Genomic DNA, 17332 nt, shown 5'->3' on the forward strand with positions numbered 1-17332 from the left:
GTGCCTCCTTCTTTTATGGAAGTTTCCTATTGAATTTTTATGACAATATAGAGACATGGGTAGACTCCAACAAAAATGAAATCTTTATGGAATAGTCATTTCTCTCCCGGAGCGTCCTGACAAATGTTCCTCTGTGGATATATATGTACATATCTGTGTATTGACAGGGAGTGGGGGCAGCCCCTCTCGTCTTGGCTGGGGCTCAGCAGGCTGAGTGGCAGGCCGCTGAGCTGTTATTATTGCTGTGTTAGGACCGCTGGGGGAGTGGTGTGCAGCACAGCGGTGGGGGGTGCAGCGGGGGGTGGGGTGCAGTGTGAGATATGGACGAGGAGATGTAAATCTTCCTCAGGTACAATCCCTTTGCCTTGGTGTCAGCCGAATTAGCACCACTCCGTAATCCCAAGCAATTTGCCTACGTGACTGCCCCTGCGTGGGAGAGGGGGGGGGGCACTCACTCAGTTACCCCTTTTCCAGCACCTTGACTCCCCAGCCTGGGCTAAGAAGCCTCTGTTCTTGGGCCCCAGGCCATGTATGACTGTCTGAGGTCATTGGCACGCTTCTCTTGGGTGAGCTTCACCAAGTGTGGTCTGGGGATGGCTTGGGATCCACAAATGGCTCTCCAGAGGCCAGGAGCCAGGGCTGCCTTGGCCAGGCATGAGTACTTGTGCCGGGATAGGAAGGAACAATTATCCATTTACAAAGAAGTATTGGGAACCACCCTCACTAAATGTCTGGCCCAGATCTGGGCACCAGGGTTTTCAAAGTCACGGTCCCTTGTCCTGTTCTGCTGATGTTCTTCAAAAAGGAAACAGGCAAAAACCAACTAAACACATAAATGAACGTGATGATTTTGGATTGTGGCATTTGCCTCAGAGCAAACGGGGGCAGGGGGAGGGCTGCTGAGGGAGAGAAAGTCCCTCCACCGTAGACTATGGTCAGGGAAGGTGCCTGCTAAGACAATACTGGAGACAGGGCAAGAAGATGGGAGGCCAGCATGCTCAGATCAGGGAAGAGCATTCCAGACAGAGAAACCAGCAAGTGCAAAAGCCCTGAGGCCAAACGCACTCCAGTTGTTGAGAAACAGAATGAAGGTCAGTGTGGCTGAGTGGTGTGAGCCAGTGGAGGAGCAAAAAGAGATAAGGCTGGAACAGGTTTAGGGGCTTCGTAAGCCTCCCTAAACTAAGAGCTCTTGGTTCGAGTGCAACGTGAACACTGATTGGAGTTGGGTCTGACAGGAACTGATATTCATTTTAAAGACACCATTTTGACTTCTGTGCAGAGAAATGGACTATAGAATTTTATGAAAACCAAGGTGCCAAGGGTTCAGAACCTCAGAAAGGCAGAACCATGCTTCAACTCTCCAGGGGATTTAGGAGAAGGGACAAAGTGGGATCATTGTTTCTTCAGGTTGTTGGATCAAGAGCTGTTGCCTGAAGCCGCAGGGCCTCCTACATAACTTTTTCCCCCCGGCCTGAGTTGTAAGGAGAACTGAGAAATGATAGCTGTGCTTGCCTCCCTGCAGAGAATCAGCTTTCGGGCAAGAACAAAGCATGTGAATTTTGTTAAGGAGTAGAGTCTTCTATGTGAGTGTGCCAGGAGGAACAGTCATAAACATCCTAATAAGGAAAGAAATGAACATATTTTAGTGCCCAGCATGTGGCAGTCTCTGCCCCATGTGTTAGGTCCTCTAACTGCCACAGATTCCCTGAAAAGTACTGTTAAATGTGAGATCTGAACCAGAGAGGTTAAGTAACTTACTCAACATCACACAGCTAAGAGGCGAACTGGAGTTTGAAGTCAGGGCTGCCTGATTCCAGTGCCCTTATTTCTGTCTCTCACTCCGATGGCCTTGGACAATATCCTCGTGCTGAGGAGTCATTGGTCTCCCTCTGACAGAAGCTGTCATGGTTTCTTAGAGACACTGGGGACCATGCCAAGGTGAGGCTGGGGCACCCTCAGGAGAACTTGGTGCCTTCAGGATTCCTCTCAGGCCCTTCTAGCCATTGGCCCATGAGTGCAGGGCCTGCCCGAGGCCTGAAGCAAAACAAAACAAAAAAAGCCTTGACTTTGAACAAAAAAATTAACTTCAAAATATGAGGAAAAAGCTATAAAACCATAGCTGGCAATTTAAATCAATTACGGCCAAGAAAAACACAAAATTTTATTTTACCTCCCTTTCTTCCTTCTCCAGCACTCATCCTTGTCTTCTGCAGCCCCAGGTTTCTGCCTGAAAAACTTCTTGTCCTGTCTCCTGCAGGGCAGATCTCTTGGGATTGAACACCATCCGACTTTGTTTGTCTGAGAAAATCTTTACTTCTCCTTCACTTCTTGTGATTAAACTTTTTGCGAACTTTGCAAATTCATAGGTGTTGTAAGACGTAAGTCAAAGAAATCCTGTGTGCCTTTCGCTCAGTTTCCTTCGAAAGTGACATCTGGCAGAACTGTAGTATAATATCATAGCCAGCATATTGACTCTGATAACTTTTATGTATACTGATTAGTGAGAGAGAGAGAGAGAGAGAGACTGTGTGTGTGTGTGTGTGTGTGTGTGTGTGTGTGTGTGTGTGTGCATTCTGTCCTGTGCAGCTTTAGTCAGTGTGTAGATTTGGGTAACCATCACCACAGTCAAGATATGCTTTACTTCTAGGGGGCCTGAGTGGCTCAGTCGGTTAAGACTCTGGCTCTTCATTTTACTCAGGTCATGATCTCAGGGCTGTAAGACAGAGCCCTACGTTGGGCTCCATGCTCAGCATGGAGTCGGCTTGAGATTCTCTCCCTCCCTCTCTTCCTCTTACTCGAATGCACATGCTCTCTCTCTAAAATAAATAAATAAGGGGTGCCTTAAGCATCTGCTGTGAGCTCAGGGATCGAGCTCTGCATTGGGAATCCCTTCTCAGCAGGAAGCCTTCTTCTCCCTCTCCCACTCCCCCTGCTTGTGTTCCCTCTCTCACTTTATCTCTCTCTGTGTCAATTAAATAAATAAAAGTAAAATCTTAAAAAAAAAAAAAAAAGATGTGTTTCACTTCTGTGTCTGACAGGATCTCTTGTGTTGTCATTTTATAGCAGTCCGTCTGTCCCTCCCACTCTCTCCCCTTCCGTAACTCCCGGCAACCAAAAGTCTGTTCTCTGCTTTCGGAATTTTGTCATTGCAAGAATATTAGCTAAGTGGAATCGTAGGATGTATGCCTTTTTCGCTCAGCATAACTCTCCGGAGACGCATCGAGTCATTCATCCTGTGTATGGAGACCCAGCATCCCCTTGCTCCCCAGGTTGGACTCCAAGGCAGGAATGTGCCGCCATGTGTTTGCTTCACCGATCATCCCTGAAGGACATCTGCGCTGTTCTAGTTTGGAGTGGGGCGATCGGGGAGAAAGTGGTCCAGGAGGGGATGGAAAGAAGTCTGAGAGAGAGGGAGAGGACAAGCCTGTGCAGAGAGGGCGGAGAGAAGGACAGGGGACAGAGAGAGGTAGAAGGGGTTGCCTGCTGGAGGGGCCAGCGGCGATGAAGAGAGAACAAAAACATGGGAAGGTTATAAGGTATACGATCACGCCCCCACAGACTGTTATTGCCCTAGAAACTCTATTCTTGGACACACACAAAGTTTCTTGGGCTCCTCTTTTGGGAAGTGGCAGCGTGTCTTGCTGCAGCTCACGGGCAGCTCATGCACATGTTCGCACTGACTCGCTCGGTCTGTGGCCCCGGCGCGGACACTTCCGCAGGCATGCGCACACCTGCATATGCAGGGGCCAGTCCTGGTGCCCATGCTCTGAAGGGCTCCGTCTCCTCCTCTCCTAATGCAGGGCTGGTATTGTGTAGGCTGAACAGTAGCTCTGGTCTTCTTAAGGGGTGGAGGGGCGGGGGGTGAAAGGAGAAAAGCCATTTATTCTTGGCTTCTTGAATTAAAACTTGGAATTTACTCTTGACTAGAAATAGCGCATGGAGCATGGAACTTTAGGTTGAAGTCTTTTGTGGCATGTCGTAGGATTCTAATCACCCCAAAACATGTGTCTATGGGAAAATGCACCTTGAGTTCTGTCTTGCAAGTTTTTATGGGTTTGGGATTTATGTAAATTATTCACAGTATTCTAATGATATATATTTGTTGTTTAAAAAAAAAAAAAACTTAGAGGATATAGAAAACAAACTAAAGGATGCTCACCAAAGTATGGGCATCGTGGAACAGAATACTCTGCAGCCACAGAAACAGAAGTCAAATAAGTTCACTGGCATGAAAATGCTTGTGGTTTATGACTGCACTCATTATCCAATGTTGCATAACAATTTAGCACAGACTTCAACATCTTAAAACACAGTTCTGGAAGTCACAAGTCCAGGTAAACTCAGCTGGGTGTCTGTTCGGGGTCTCATAGGCTGAAATCAGGTGCCAGCTACTTTTATGCTCTTATCCAGAGGCTCTGAGGAAAGATCCACTTGCATGTTCATTAAAGTTGTTGGCATCCTTTAGTGATGCACACAAAATCACTGGGTCTAACACACTCATTTACAGATGGGGCTCCCAAGTCACCTTGTCACATATCTTATTGTCATTTACTGGGGAAAGCGTTCTAAGAATTACCCTCCATATTTATGGGCCACAGTGGGAACAGACTACACTCATTACTTCCCATGTATTTGGGTCTTACTGACACTGTGCCTTGACCCATGGCGATTCTACTCATATTGTCAATCACCTTAGTAAATACACTTTTTTTAAAAAAGATTTTATTTATTTATTTGACAGAGAGAGACACAGTGAGAGAGGGAACACAAGCATGTGGAGTGAGAGAGGGAGAAGCAGGCTTCCCACCAAGCAGGGAGCCCGATGTGGGGCTCAAACCCAGGACCCTGAGATCACCACCTGAGCTGAAGGCAGTGGCTTAACCCACTGAGCCACCCAGCCGCCAATAAATACACTTTTTTTAAAAGAAAATCCTTCAAACTTCCATTACAGTCAAATGGAGTATAGAGACTAGATTTATTTTCTTAGGTGAAAGAAAAAAAAATGGCAAAAATAATACAAATCTACAAAAACCACTAAAAGGAATCAGTGAGTTTAGAAAGGGTACAAGATCAATACAGCAAAATCACTTGCATGCCTCTGTACAAGCAGTGGGCAACCTGAAATTAAAATAAAAAATACTATTTCTAGGGGCTCCTGGGTGGCTCAGCCAGTTAAGTGTCTGCCTTTGGCTTAGGTCATGATCTCAGGGTCCTGGGATCAAGCCCCTTATCAGGCTCCCTGATCAGCGGGGAGTCTGCTTCGCCTCTGCACCCCCCCAACTTGTTCTCTCTCACTGTGTCCCTCTCAAATACAAAAATAAAATCTTTTTAAATAATACTTATTATAGCAACCTAAAAATCAGAACTACTTGGGGATAAATATGACAAAGGATGAGAAAGGTCTATATATTGAAAACTACCAAATATTGTTGCAAGGAATTGAATAAAACTAAGTAAATAGAAAGATATATCATGTTTGAGTCAGAAGAGTCTGCATTGTTAAGATGGTAATTTTCTCCGAACTGATATGTAGATTCAACATGATCCCAGTCAAAAACCCCTGAACTCTTGTGTTCTTGTTGAAATTGATAAACTGATTCTAAGATGCAATAGGAAACACAATAGATCTGGGAGACCCAAGAGGATTCTGAAGCAGAGAAACAATTTTGAGGACTGACACTACCTGATTATAGGGCTTATTATAAAGTTACCAGAATGAAGCAATGGATATTGGCATACAGATAGACAAACAGATCAATAGAACAAATTGTGTATTTCAGAAATAGACCTACACGTATATGGACAACTGATCTTCAGCAAAGAGGCAAAGACAGATCCATAAGAAAAAAATACTCTTTCAGTAAATGCTGCTGGAACAGTTGAATATTTATCTGCGTGAAAAATTGGACTTTGATAAGCACCTCACACCATATAAAAAAAATTAACTCAAAATGGGTCATGGGCCTATTTTTAAAATCTGTAACTAACTGTATAAGTCCAACATGAAAATACAGAAAAAAGTTCTAAGCAGATGGGTAAGTCCAAAAGACTCAGAAACTGAATCTGCAAGTCTGAGTGAGGCAAAGACTTTTTAGATAAGATAGTAAAAATATGACATATTAAAAAGTTTGATAGATTGGCTCCATAGAATTTTAGAACTTCTGGTCTATGAGGAACACCCTAAAGAGGGGAACTGATAAGCCACAGATGAGGAGATACTTGCAGATCACATACCTGATAACAGACTTGAACCCAGGATATTAAAAAAATAAATTCTCAAAATCAGTAAGGAGAAAGCACACTACCCAGTTTTGTAGGTGGGAAAAGGAACTGGGCCTAGATTTCATCAGAGAAGCAGTATGAATGATAAATAAGCATGGTGCCATTCGTAACCAGGGAAACGCCAATGGAAACAACAATGAGACAGCACCATGCACCGACTGAAATGTCTGAAGTTAAAAATACTGACCGGGTTGAAATGGGCAAGAACTGGAACATTACACACTGTGGTGGGAATGTAACATGGTACAACCACTTTGGAAAATGGATGGGCAGTTGTTTCAAAATTAAGCCTACACTCACCATATGACCCAGCCATTCCACTCCTAGGTATTTAACCAACAGAAATGAAAACATATGTCTGTACAAAGACTCCCACATGAAGGCTAATAGCAGCTTTATTTTTCAATAACTCAAAACTGGAAAGAATCCAGAGGTATAGCACAGGTAAATGGGTAAATAGACAGAGGCTCATCCAAATAATGGAATGCTACAGAGCAATGAGAAGGGACAAACTGTTGACACATGAATGAGAACATGAATGAATCTGAATTAATTATGCTGAGTGAAAGAAGCCAGAGCAGGGAAAGACACAAACTGCACGAATCTATTTACATAAAAAATGTTAGAAAATATAAAGTAATCCATAGTGACAGAACACAGACTAGTGGAAATTTATAGTGTTAAATGCATATATTAGAGAAAAAGACAAATCTGGGGCACCTGATTGCCTCAGTCAGTTAAGCATCTGACTCTTGATTTCAGCTCATGTCATGATCTCCAGGCCATGAGGTGGAGTCCTGCTTTGTGCTCTGCACTGGCCGTGGAGCCTGCTTAAGATTCTTTCTCCCTCTCTTAAAAAGGAAGTAAGTGAAATCATATGAGTGAGCCTGGTGGTGGGTATTAAGGAGGGAAGGTATTGCATGGAGCACTGGGTGTGGTGCATAAACAATGAATTCTAGAACACTGAAAAAATAAAATAAAATGCAAGAAAGAAAGAAAGGGAAAAAGAAAGAAAGAAAAAAGGAAAGAAAGAAACAAAGATCTAAAATTAGTCATCCAAATTTTCCTCTTAGGAGATTTTCAGATGTATGTAAATTTTTTGAATTTATTCAAGAGGTTGGGGGATCCTGGGAGGGAATGCTGAATCTGACCAAAAAAAAAAAAAAAAAAAAAAAAAAAAAAGTAACTATATTACACATGTAAGAAATCACCTCACTGAAGGGGTGGGCATAAAAGTATTGGGAATAAGCGGAAATTGTAAGACCGAAGCAAAAGGAATCATCCTTAACACTGTATTCTTATTGATAAAGTTGTTTCCCATGGGATAGGAGTTGATGATTCTGAAGCCACCCATCATGAATTTTGGAATTGAAAAGTTCAGTAAATGTATGACAGGTGGTAAGAACGAATTTTCCTCTTGTTGGAGTGAGAAGTTATAGACAAGTAAAGGCTGGAATGGTTCACGTGGTAGAGAATTAGTGTTGGCAACATCAGTAAGAACTCACATTTAGCCTCACACAGATACAGAGGGATGCATACAAAATATCTGTAGCTATGGGTTGGTATAAACACATATATTTCCTTGCTCTGTCAGCTGAGAGGGTCCAAATTAAATGACATCCCTGCAGCAATGCAGACATCTGGTGCCCAGATTTCAGATTCATAGTATCTTTTTCTGATGAAAGGAGCTAGGACTTCTGGCAGAAGTGGCTGATTTTAAGGTGGACAGGAAATTTACAAGATGATCCTGGAGCATCTTATAATGTCAGAAAGTAAGGAAGTGCTGAGAAGAACAAACAGCACACAACGGTGGGAACACAGCAGCCATACGAAGAGCTCTCAAAGGCCCAAACTGGAGTAATCTGATCAGTAAAGTTGTCTTGGATTATAGATAATACAAGTATAAAATAAACATGCATGACTCATACTGGTATATGTGAATATGAAATATTCCATACTGATAATATGAATACATGAATGGAGGAGGCTAAACAATTCTCCCATGCACAACTTCAAACAATGGCGGTAGCTCCTGCACCCCCAAGAACGTGGAGCAGAACTCTCCAGTTCTTACGACTGAGCTCCCCAGGTGCCCCTGAACTCCCCACTCTTTAAGCGTTGAGTGTGCACAGTGACCTCCTTTCAAAAAGTTCTCCTTTCAAAGTTTCTTCAAAGAAGAAACTCAGCAAACACTACCTCAGCCGGATGTCAAGGTCAACGTCAAGAGTGCTAAGTCATGTGGAATGCATGTGCATGTACCCTTGATAATGAGGTGATGAAAGTGGGCCCTTTACCTCAGTGCCTTCCTCCCAGAAGCCCACCGTGCTACCCTAATCATGAGGAAACACCAGACAAATCCCAACGTAGGGACATTCTACAAAATGCATGACCAGGACTTCCGAAAACTGTCAGGGTCATCAAAAACAAGGAAAATAGGAAAAACTGCCCCCAGCCAACAAGAGCCATAAAGGGGACCTGACAGCTAAATGTCATGGTATCCTGGATGGGATCCTAGAGCAGAAGGGTATTAGGTAGAAACAAAGGAAATATGAATAAAGTAGAGACTTGAATTAATAATTACATATCAATATTGGTCATTAAATATGACAGATGTTCCATGCTAATATAGGGCACTGACAACAGGAGAAACTGGGTGTGATGTAGGTGGGAACTCTTTGGACTATTTTTTCAACTTTTCTGGAAACATAAAACTATTTTAAAATTTAAAAACTTTAAATAAAAGCTAATCTCTCTTCTCCTCTCTTCTCATTCCCTCTCTCCTTTCTCCCTCCCTTTAAGAACAAGAACAGTATCACACGTTTCAGCACCTTGTCATTTCCAGCTGTCTTCCTGGATCATTCTGCAAGAGGCTTGCCATGACTGCTGTGTGCAGTCCACTCCAGTTTACAGACAGGCAAGCAAGGTCAGGGAGGCAAGGGACCCATCTGAGGGGGATCCCAAGGGACCCATCAGAGCTCAAGCATTGACCCCAGGACTTGTACTGGGCTCTGCCAGTCCCACTCCGTTGCTCTGCCATTCTGCTTTCCACATGTCCCTCTGATTACAAACCATCTAAAGCACAGTGTGTGTACGTGGTATTCTTATACTCCAAGTGACCTGCCTGGACTTGACAGGAGTGAGCTGGAGTCATCCTCTTACTTCTCCTTCCCCTTAGAAACAATCACTCAGAGAGAAGACAGCCAGGAGCCAGCATGGTGCTGGAATTCCTTCCTGTCCACAAAACTGTTCCTCATCTTTCTGTGCAAGCACTTCCACAGGTAATGATCTCATTTGGTGAACCCCCGAAATATCATGAAGTTATTATTACCCCCAATGCGCCATTGAGAAGACTGAGGCTAGAAACACTGATGATAACCAAATCAGCTGTTGTCCCTGACTCTGGTTCAAGCCAGCACCCACCTGTCTGGGATCCCAGGTAGAAGCTGCTTGCCACCCCCCATGTGACCTCATGATACCCATCACCACCCATGGCTTGGTACAGCCTCCCCAGCAGACAGATACCACCTTTTCTCTGCTGGTGAATGTGTCTTAGGGAGCCTGTCAAATCCCAAAGGAAAAATGACATCCCCCGGGGAAAATATCTGCAGTGAGGCGACCATCCTGTTTCCTTTCTCCGTCCCGGACCAGAGCCGAGCCCCCATGCAGGCACATGAGAGTGTGGGCAGAAGTGCCTCTCCTGAGTGGGATGAAACGTTGTAAGAGCTCTGAGGGTTGAAACTTTGAAGAGGTTGAGATCTTTGAGAGCTGAAGAACCTTTGAATCTCCCTTCAGCTCCCCCTACCCCAACCACAAGCTCTCTCTTGATGTAAAACATGTGTTCAGATTGAAAACAATGAGGCATATGTCTATGCCGACAGGACTGTTTTGCTTTATGTTTCTTCAGTGGTTGGAAACAGCCCTACCTCTGACATCTGCCTGACACTTTAAATGGAAGACACTCTCTGTCGTTCGTATCTGTGGATTTGCGAGATAGAACAGGAGATGGTGTCTCTGCTTGGCACAGAGAGATGAGGAGAAGTCTTGTGGACAGGAAGGAATTCCAGTGCCCATGCTAGGAACAGAGTCTGTAGGACCCAGTTGTATTGGGGTGGGTCTGTCTTCCAGTGGTCCACATGCAACCCCTGTGGAGCAGATGGGACAAAAGGGTCTGGACTTCCTTGGGAGCCATTAAAGTTAAGCTAAAACACCCAGAGACCAATAGAGGGAAGCTTCCAGAACAGATACAATGTGACTCCCTGTCCCCTTCACCCTACACCAGCCATACGGATGATGTCTTCATCCACATGATGAATGGTCTCACATCAAACCAGGACATCTGGCTTCCAGGCTCTCTCTTCTGCCACTTACCCCTCCATTTGACCCTGGGCAAGTCACATGGCCTCGTCTTAAAGAAATGGACTGAATACTTTCTAAAGAATCTTTCGGCTCTAAAAACTTATGAGTTGTTTGGCTCTGAGTGGATGAGGAATCAGCTGCAGTGAACACTCCTGTCTATTCGGTCTAAGTTAGGAGACAGCGACATCCCTGGATGAGCAGACCAAATTCTGAAGCGGGAGGAATGTGAGGACCTAATGGGGAAAGGACCACAACAGGTAACAAGAGTAAATGAACAGAAGACACTCAGATTGAATGAGCCTTCTACAAATCTGTGCTGTGTAGTTTCTACATGCAAGTCACTAAAGTGTAGGAGGAGGGATGGATGGAAGCAGGAGACTCTCTCTCAAAATCCTGCATTCTAATTGACGTGCTAAGAAATTCTCGGTGGAAGAAAAATATCTTGTGTAAACAATAAGACGCTGTGGGGGGAGAGTAAGGCTGAAAGAGGTATTTGGCAAGTAGATGTGGAGTGGGAGGCCGAATTCAGGAACAAAGCAACAAAAGCAAGGGAGAAAGGGGGGGCATTCGAAGACCAAGTCTAATAATCTTTACTTCGTGGTCCACGTTAGTACTCCAGAATTTAGCCCCGAGAATCACCATGCCCAAAGACCCATCACTAGGGATGCTGCCAGGATGCCGGGGGATGGTGGCACACTCTGAGAGGACTTCCTTAGTCTGAGAGGATACTGGTGTCCCTGGGCTCCATGCCACCGGGGGAGGGAGGCCAAGGCTTGAGGCAAAGGCATGGGGGTACTGGTGTTGTCATGCCAGAAGGAATTCTCACCAAGTGGGGATGTGTCATAGTAAGGACTCCATAATCCAGTGAGGGCAGAAGGCGGAGCGTTGGCCGGTGCTCTAGGCAATAATTCCTTACCTGGGCGAGCTAGGGCTTCAAGCTCCTGACCCTCGTTCATCATTTTAGTCACATGAATGAATTTTCAAGTCTTCTCCAGAAATCTAGTTGGGATGACCAGGTGCTGGACCTTGCACCTGGCTGGAAAAGAAGGGTTCTTCTACATTATAATTTGCAGAGGGTCCCACCTGTGCCCAGAAGAGAAAGTGGCGCTTGTCTTGGCTTGGAGTCAATGGGGGAGAATTATGCAGAATGTGATTTCTGTTAAGAAGTAAGGAAGGTGGGGCGCCTGGGTGGCTCAGTGGGTTAAGCCGCTGCCTTCGGCTCAGGTCATGATCTCAGGGTCCTGAGATCGAGTCCCACATCGGGCTCTCTGCTCAGCAGGGAGCCTGCTTCCCTCTCTCTCTCTGTCTGTCTCTCTCTCTCTGCCAGCCTCTCTACCTACCTGTGATCTCTCTGTCAAATAAATAAAATCTTAAAAAAAAAAAAAAAAAAAAAGAAGAAGAAGTAAGGAAGGTTAGGATTTTGAGCAGGAGGGACCTTTCCTTCTTTTTGACTGTCAGGATGTCCTGGAGCAGAGAAGTCACAGGCTGTGTTTTGCAGTTGCACCATTTCACTCTTTGAAACAGGATCAAATCAATGTCTGCAGAGCAGAGCTGGAAGGGGCTTCAAAGTCAGGTTTCAAGGTAAACTAACCACAGATACCTTGGCCTTTTCCTCATCTGTATTTGCTAGGGCTGCCGTAACAAAGTCTCAACAACAGGGCCTCAGAACAGAAACGAACTGTCTCATGGCTCCTGGGGCCACAGCTCCCAGGGCAGGGGTGTCCACAGGGTTGGTCCCTTCTGAGGGCTGCGAGGGAAAATCCGGTCCAGGCCTCCCTGCCAGCATCTGGGGCTTGCTGGCAATCTGTGGGATTCAGTGGCTTATAGATGTGATACCCTGATCTCTGCCTTCGTGTCCCCATGGTGTTCTCCCTGTGTGTGCACATCTATGTCCAAAATTCCTCTTTAATTTTTATAAAGACATCAGTCGTGTGGGATGAAGGGCCCACCCTAATCCAGTATGACCTCATCTTAACTAGTTGTATCTACAATGACCTTTTTTCCAAACAAGGTCACATTCTGAGATACTGGGGGGGTGGGGAGGTTAGGACTTCAACATATGAAATTTAAGCGGGCACAATTCAACATCTTACAGCATCTTTTCTGTATGGGGAGCCAAGACTGTGGAGCCATCAAGTCACAGGCCGGGGAGGAGATGCAGTGCTGGGTCCCTCAGGGTTTGGAGCAGCTCTGGACACACTTTGCCTCATTGTCCCCCAGTTGCTGTTGGAGACTGGGCTTGGGTCCGTGGTAGAGGCCAGTGTGAGCCGAAATCGATGCACACCTACCCCCTGGGCAGGGTATCCAGGCCCACCTTAAAGAGAAGGGGTCCTACCAGGTAGAGGATGACCCCAGGATGCTGGCACATGCCCAGAAGTGAGAACCACTGCTCTGCGTGGCGGGGACCAGCTCTTCAGGCATGCCTACCCAGAGGGCCAGGATAAGGGGCTGCCCTCTGGACCAGCTGTAACCACACGGACAGCACGTGGCCTCACTGTGCCTCAACTCCTTCCCTTGCAAAATGGTGGCACAACCCTGCCCACCTAGGGTCCAGCGAAGCTCAAGTAGGGTCACAACATGGCCTGGCTTTGGAAAAACCTATGTGCTGTGCAGCCCTGGCCGGCGGCTGTCTCATCTCCTCAGGGAGTCCTTCCTCAGCGTCTGCTGGCAGGGACAACGTCTGATGACTAAAACATATCTGACTTTCCCCGTGCCCGCTTTGCCTGCCGCCAAGCCTCCGCCAGTCCCCCTGGCCGCCTGCCTGTGGTTGGCCTGTCTGCTGCTCAGAGCAGGGGCCGAAAGCCACCCCAGGTTGCATTTCACAAGCCCCGGCCTGCTCTCCCCACTCAGGGAGCTCGAAGGGGAGCGGGCTTGCAGGCTGGGTTCTGGCCAGGTGAGCCAGCCCCCCAGGGAGAAGAAGGGGACCCCGATGTGCACCTGTGGCTTAGGTTTCTCCCTCGAGGGGGGACCCCTTTCTCTCCACTGGCTTTTTCCAGAGCGCCTTCATCCTCCGAGATTGACAGCTTGCTCTCGGCTGGGAATAGAGCGTAGGAAGTGGTCTTTTCGAACTTCCCTTGCAGCTCCGCCTGCCAAAAACCCCCGGCACTGCTGCGTTGCTTTATTCACCCTGGCCACCAGGTCTCTCCCAGCGGCTCTAAGAAAACAGATTACTGTCCAGAGCAAAGTCCTTGCGTGTTTCCTCTCTGGAGATGGATCAAGTTTTGAAAGAAAGGTTTCCTGTGGCCCATTACGCCATTTGGGTTTGTTTTATCTGTCTCCACCTGTGGGGCAGGGAATTAACCTGTTGCCCAGGGCCGGGCCAGCAAATGACTGAAAGGAAAGCCAAACTCACCGGTGTGCTTTTCGACAACACACGGCGGCCTTGTTCTCCTCTGCTCAGCATTGTGCGGGTGAGGCCCCGGCCCAAATCTGACTAGGACTCCGCGTAACTTGATACGTTTTCTTTCTTTGCTGTAGTCTCTGTGTGCCAAATTTAACTATGCCCCGATCTGTGGTCTGTATATACAGTGTTATTGCAGGAGGGTGGGGGTGGGGGGGCTGCCTGAGGGGGGAGGGGGAGTGTCTCCATGTGGTTTTTTTCCTTTATGTATTTTTTTTTCTCTTGCCTGCTTTGCTCACTGTTTGCTATATATAACTTACCATGACTGTCCTCACTCTTTGGTCATTAACCCTTTGGAGATAACTGCTCCGCTTTGTGTCTCCCAGAATGCGCTTTCACAAGTGCCCTCAAGCGCCCTGTTTGGGAAGCACTGGCACGGTCAGGGTTAAGGGCAGGCCTTTGGAAACTTGAACTTCCCCAGAAGTGCTTGTGCAGCAATTAGCAGAGCCCCGCTCAGATACAGAAAACTATCCCCTGCCCCCCTTTGCAAACAAGCCGTGAAGGTGCTCGGAGCCAAGAGTCACAGCCGGTGGGTGCCCTCTTTCCAGAAGGCTTGTATCCTGTACCTTCTGGAAATGGGATCAAAGTGTCAACTTAATGGTGCAGCAAGGTTTCAAGGGGAAGTCAGGATCCGTTGTCCAATTAAAATTCAGCAGGGTGGGCCTCACTCCTGGGGATGATGGGGTGAACCAACCCAAGAGTGGCAGAAAGCTACTCATTTCCAGCCTGGGTGTTGGGTGACCCTTCCTATGTCGATAGAAGCCTGGTTTCCACTCTGCTGGAGGAAGAGGGCTGGCCCAATATTTTGGTACCTACTAAAGGTTTGGGGCCAAAAAGAGCTCTTGACCCAAGGCAGGCTCTCTTCTCAAGGGGGGGTTAGACATCACTCCTTAGGACCCAGGGTCCACGGGGTCAGGGATGGGAGGGTAAAGCCTCCGACCTCACTGTTCACTTCTTCAGAAGTCACAGAAATACGGGAAAATACAGAACCTTGCATCTCCTTGGGAGGGGAAGAAGATGTCTTGGGTCATCTTGGGCTATATTTAGAATGGAAAATATGCTGGCTCAGAGAAAACTAGTCATGTGTCCTTCTCCAAGCTGCACCATGAGCAGGGAGCCTAGCCCTATAGGCCCCTCCTCCCATCCTTCCTACAGCCCTGATGGCCCCCTCCTCCAGGGAGCCTTCTCAGACACAGGAAGACCCCATAGGGTCAGGCCAGTTTCCCTGGTTAATAAATTTCACAAGGGTGAGACCCATGAGGTTCTATACCGTGTGCTGGGCCCGGTGTGAGCTTAGAGTGGCGTGTTCGAGCTGAAGGTGGGAATTCCCCTGCCTTCACCCACTCCCCACCCACCTGTGCCTCCAGGCGTGAGTGCTGGGCTTGGACACCGGGATCCTGGCCCAAAGGACAGTTTCTGCTCTGGCTCACCTGTTGTACTCTGGGAAGCCATGTGGTCATGGGCACACTGGGCTTCATGACGGTGATAATGTGGCTCCCTGTTAACTTTCTTTTCATAAACATCAAAATGTTTTTAAGAACATGGAAGGTTATTGCATCACCATTTTGCTTGGGGATCTGCACATGATTTCTCAGAAAAAAGCAATCCAAACCCGCCCCGTCACCGATTCCAGCCCAGGCCCTACTTCCCACTTTACTGAGGACGGGGGTCAGAATAGCATTGCTAAGGACGGCCGTCTGCTATCTGTGCTCGTGGGGACAACAGGGACAATGGAAACACAGTCTTGGGCAACTGTTGTGGTTCAGGCCTCATTTTTAACCTCCACAATCTCTCTTAGAGGTGGGGATTATTGGAGCCTTCCCCAGTGGGGAGACCAGGGCTTACATGTCTCCTCCACAGACCCTGTCCTCACCCTCCTCACCAGCTCCTCACCGTGCCGCACTGGTCCTACCTGTGGAAGCAGCCCCTGGTGAAGGTAGCCCCTTGGTCTTCTGTCCCATTACCTCCCACCTGGCTCACAGCCCAGCCTCCTACCCCTCTACATCCACTCTAGAAAGAAGCCAGCATGATCTCCAGGAAATGTAAAACCAAGTCAAGGAAGGGGGCCACCTGTCCCCCAGACCGGATATGAGAGCTTCTCCTGCTTGGACCATGACAGTGGCTTCTGGGGCCTCTTAGAACAGACTTTGACCTCCTCCTTGTGCATGGCGAACACCCCCATATGTCATACCTGTGGCCCACTCACTCTGCACCAGCACCCCCAATGCCAGAGCCTCTGTGTCTGCTGTTTCCTGCCTGGGGACCCTAGACTCTGAATGCTAGCCTCTTCCTCAGGGAAGGTCAAGGGCCTCTTCTGGCTGGTGGTGAACTCTGTGGTCTGCTCTGTACATCCGTTCTCTCGAGAGGAAGAAGACACTCAAGCTCCCCCAGCCCCAAGACCCCCGCTTCCCCCGGCAAGCTGAGGCACGCTCCCTGACCCAAGGCTGCTGCTTGCTCCCCGGTGGAGGTGATTCTCCCAGCCTGGGCAAACCTCAGGGCTCTGTGACTGGGGCAAATGGCTACTCTATCATGGGGGCTTTAGGTCATGAACAGACACCCCATGACCTTTCAGAAGCCCACCCAGAGAGGAAGCTGACCACTTTCACCCAACCCAATCAGCCTTTCTGAAACCCAACACGCTGACATACTTGCAGCACTTGGATTTTCCTATTCAATTATTGCACCATCTCAAAAGAAAACTCTCTTATAATTGGTGAAAATTAGGTTGGGTTGAACATCCCCTGGCCTGTCCACACATCACTGAATCTGTTCCTTCAGAATAATTCACTCCGAGTTAGCAGGCCTGCGACAATGACCTTATTAAACCAATCACCTAGAAGCATCTCCAGGTTTGGCACTCAGAAAAACTGGCCCTTTCAAAAGGCCTTTTCTAGGGTGGACTGGGCCGTAGCCATTTTGAGGAGGCCCTCTAGGACAACAACCCATCCACTGCACAAAATGACATTGGAGGTCCCCTGAGGGCAAATAACTTTCCCCTCCTCATACCCTCCTCCAGTCCCACCAGGCTCCCCATCAGAAGTCCATCGAGCTTGGAGCACCTTCCCACTAGCTCAAAACTGACCATTTCAAATGGAAAATAAACAGAGAGGACAAAAATAGGAAGTAACATCAAATAGATCACTGAGGCAACTTGTCAACCCTCAGATGCCTTCCTGATTTCTTTCCTAGCCCTAGTGTCACACCTTCCTTGTCATCAATTTAGCATGTAACATTTTTTTAATTAAAATTCAGTATCATTGAACAGGTCATCAAGTGTGAGCAGTATTTTCTTTG

General features: G+C 47.2%; 1 long non-coding RNA gene across 3 annotated transcripts in view; it reads left to right on the plus strand.

Annotated features, from left to right (window-relative positions):
• Positions 1–17332, plus strand: part of LOC106003631 — a 133665-nt gene that overhangs the window by 97502 nt on the left and 18831 nt on the right. The window lies entirely within an intron of this gene.

The sequence above is a fragment of the Mustela putorius genome, unplaced genomic scaffold (genome assembly GCF_011764305.1).
Source record: "Mustela putorius furo isolate JIRA1106 unplaced genomic scaffold, ASM1176430v1.1 tig00000281_pilon_pilon_pilon, whole genome shotgun sequence".
Taxonomy (NCBI): domain Eukaryota; kingdom Metazoa; phylum Chordata; class Mammalia; order Carnivora; family Mustelidae; genus Mustela; species Mustela putorius.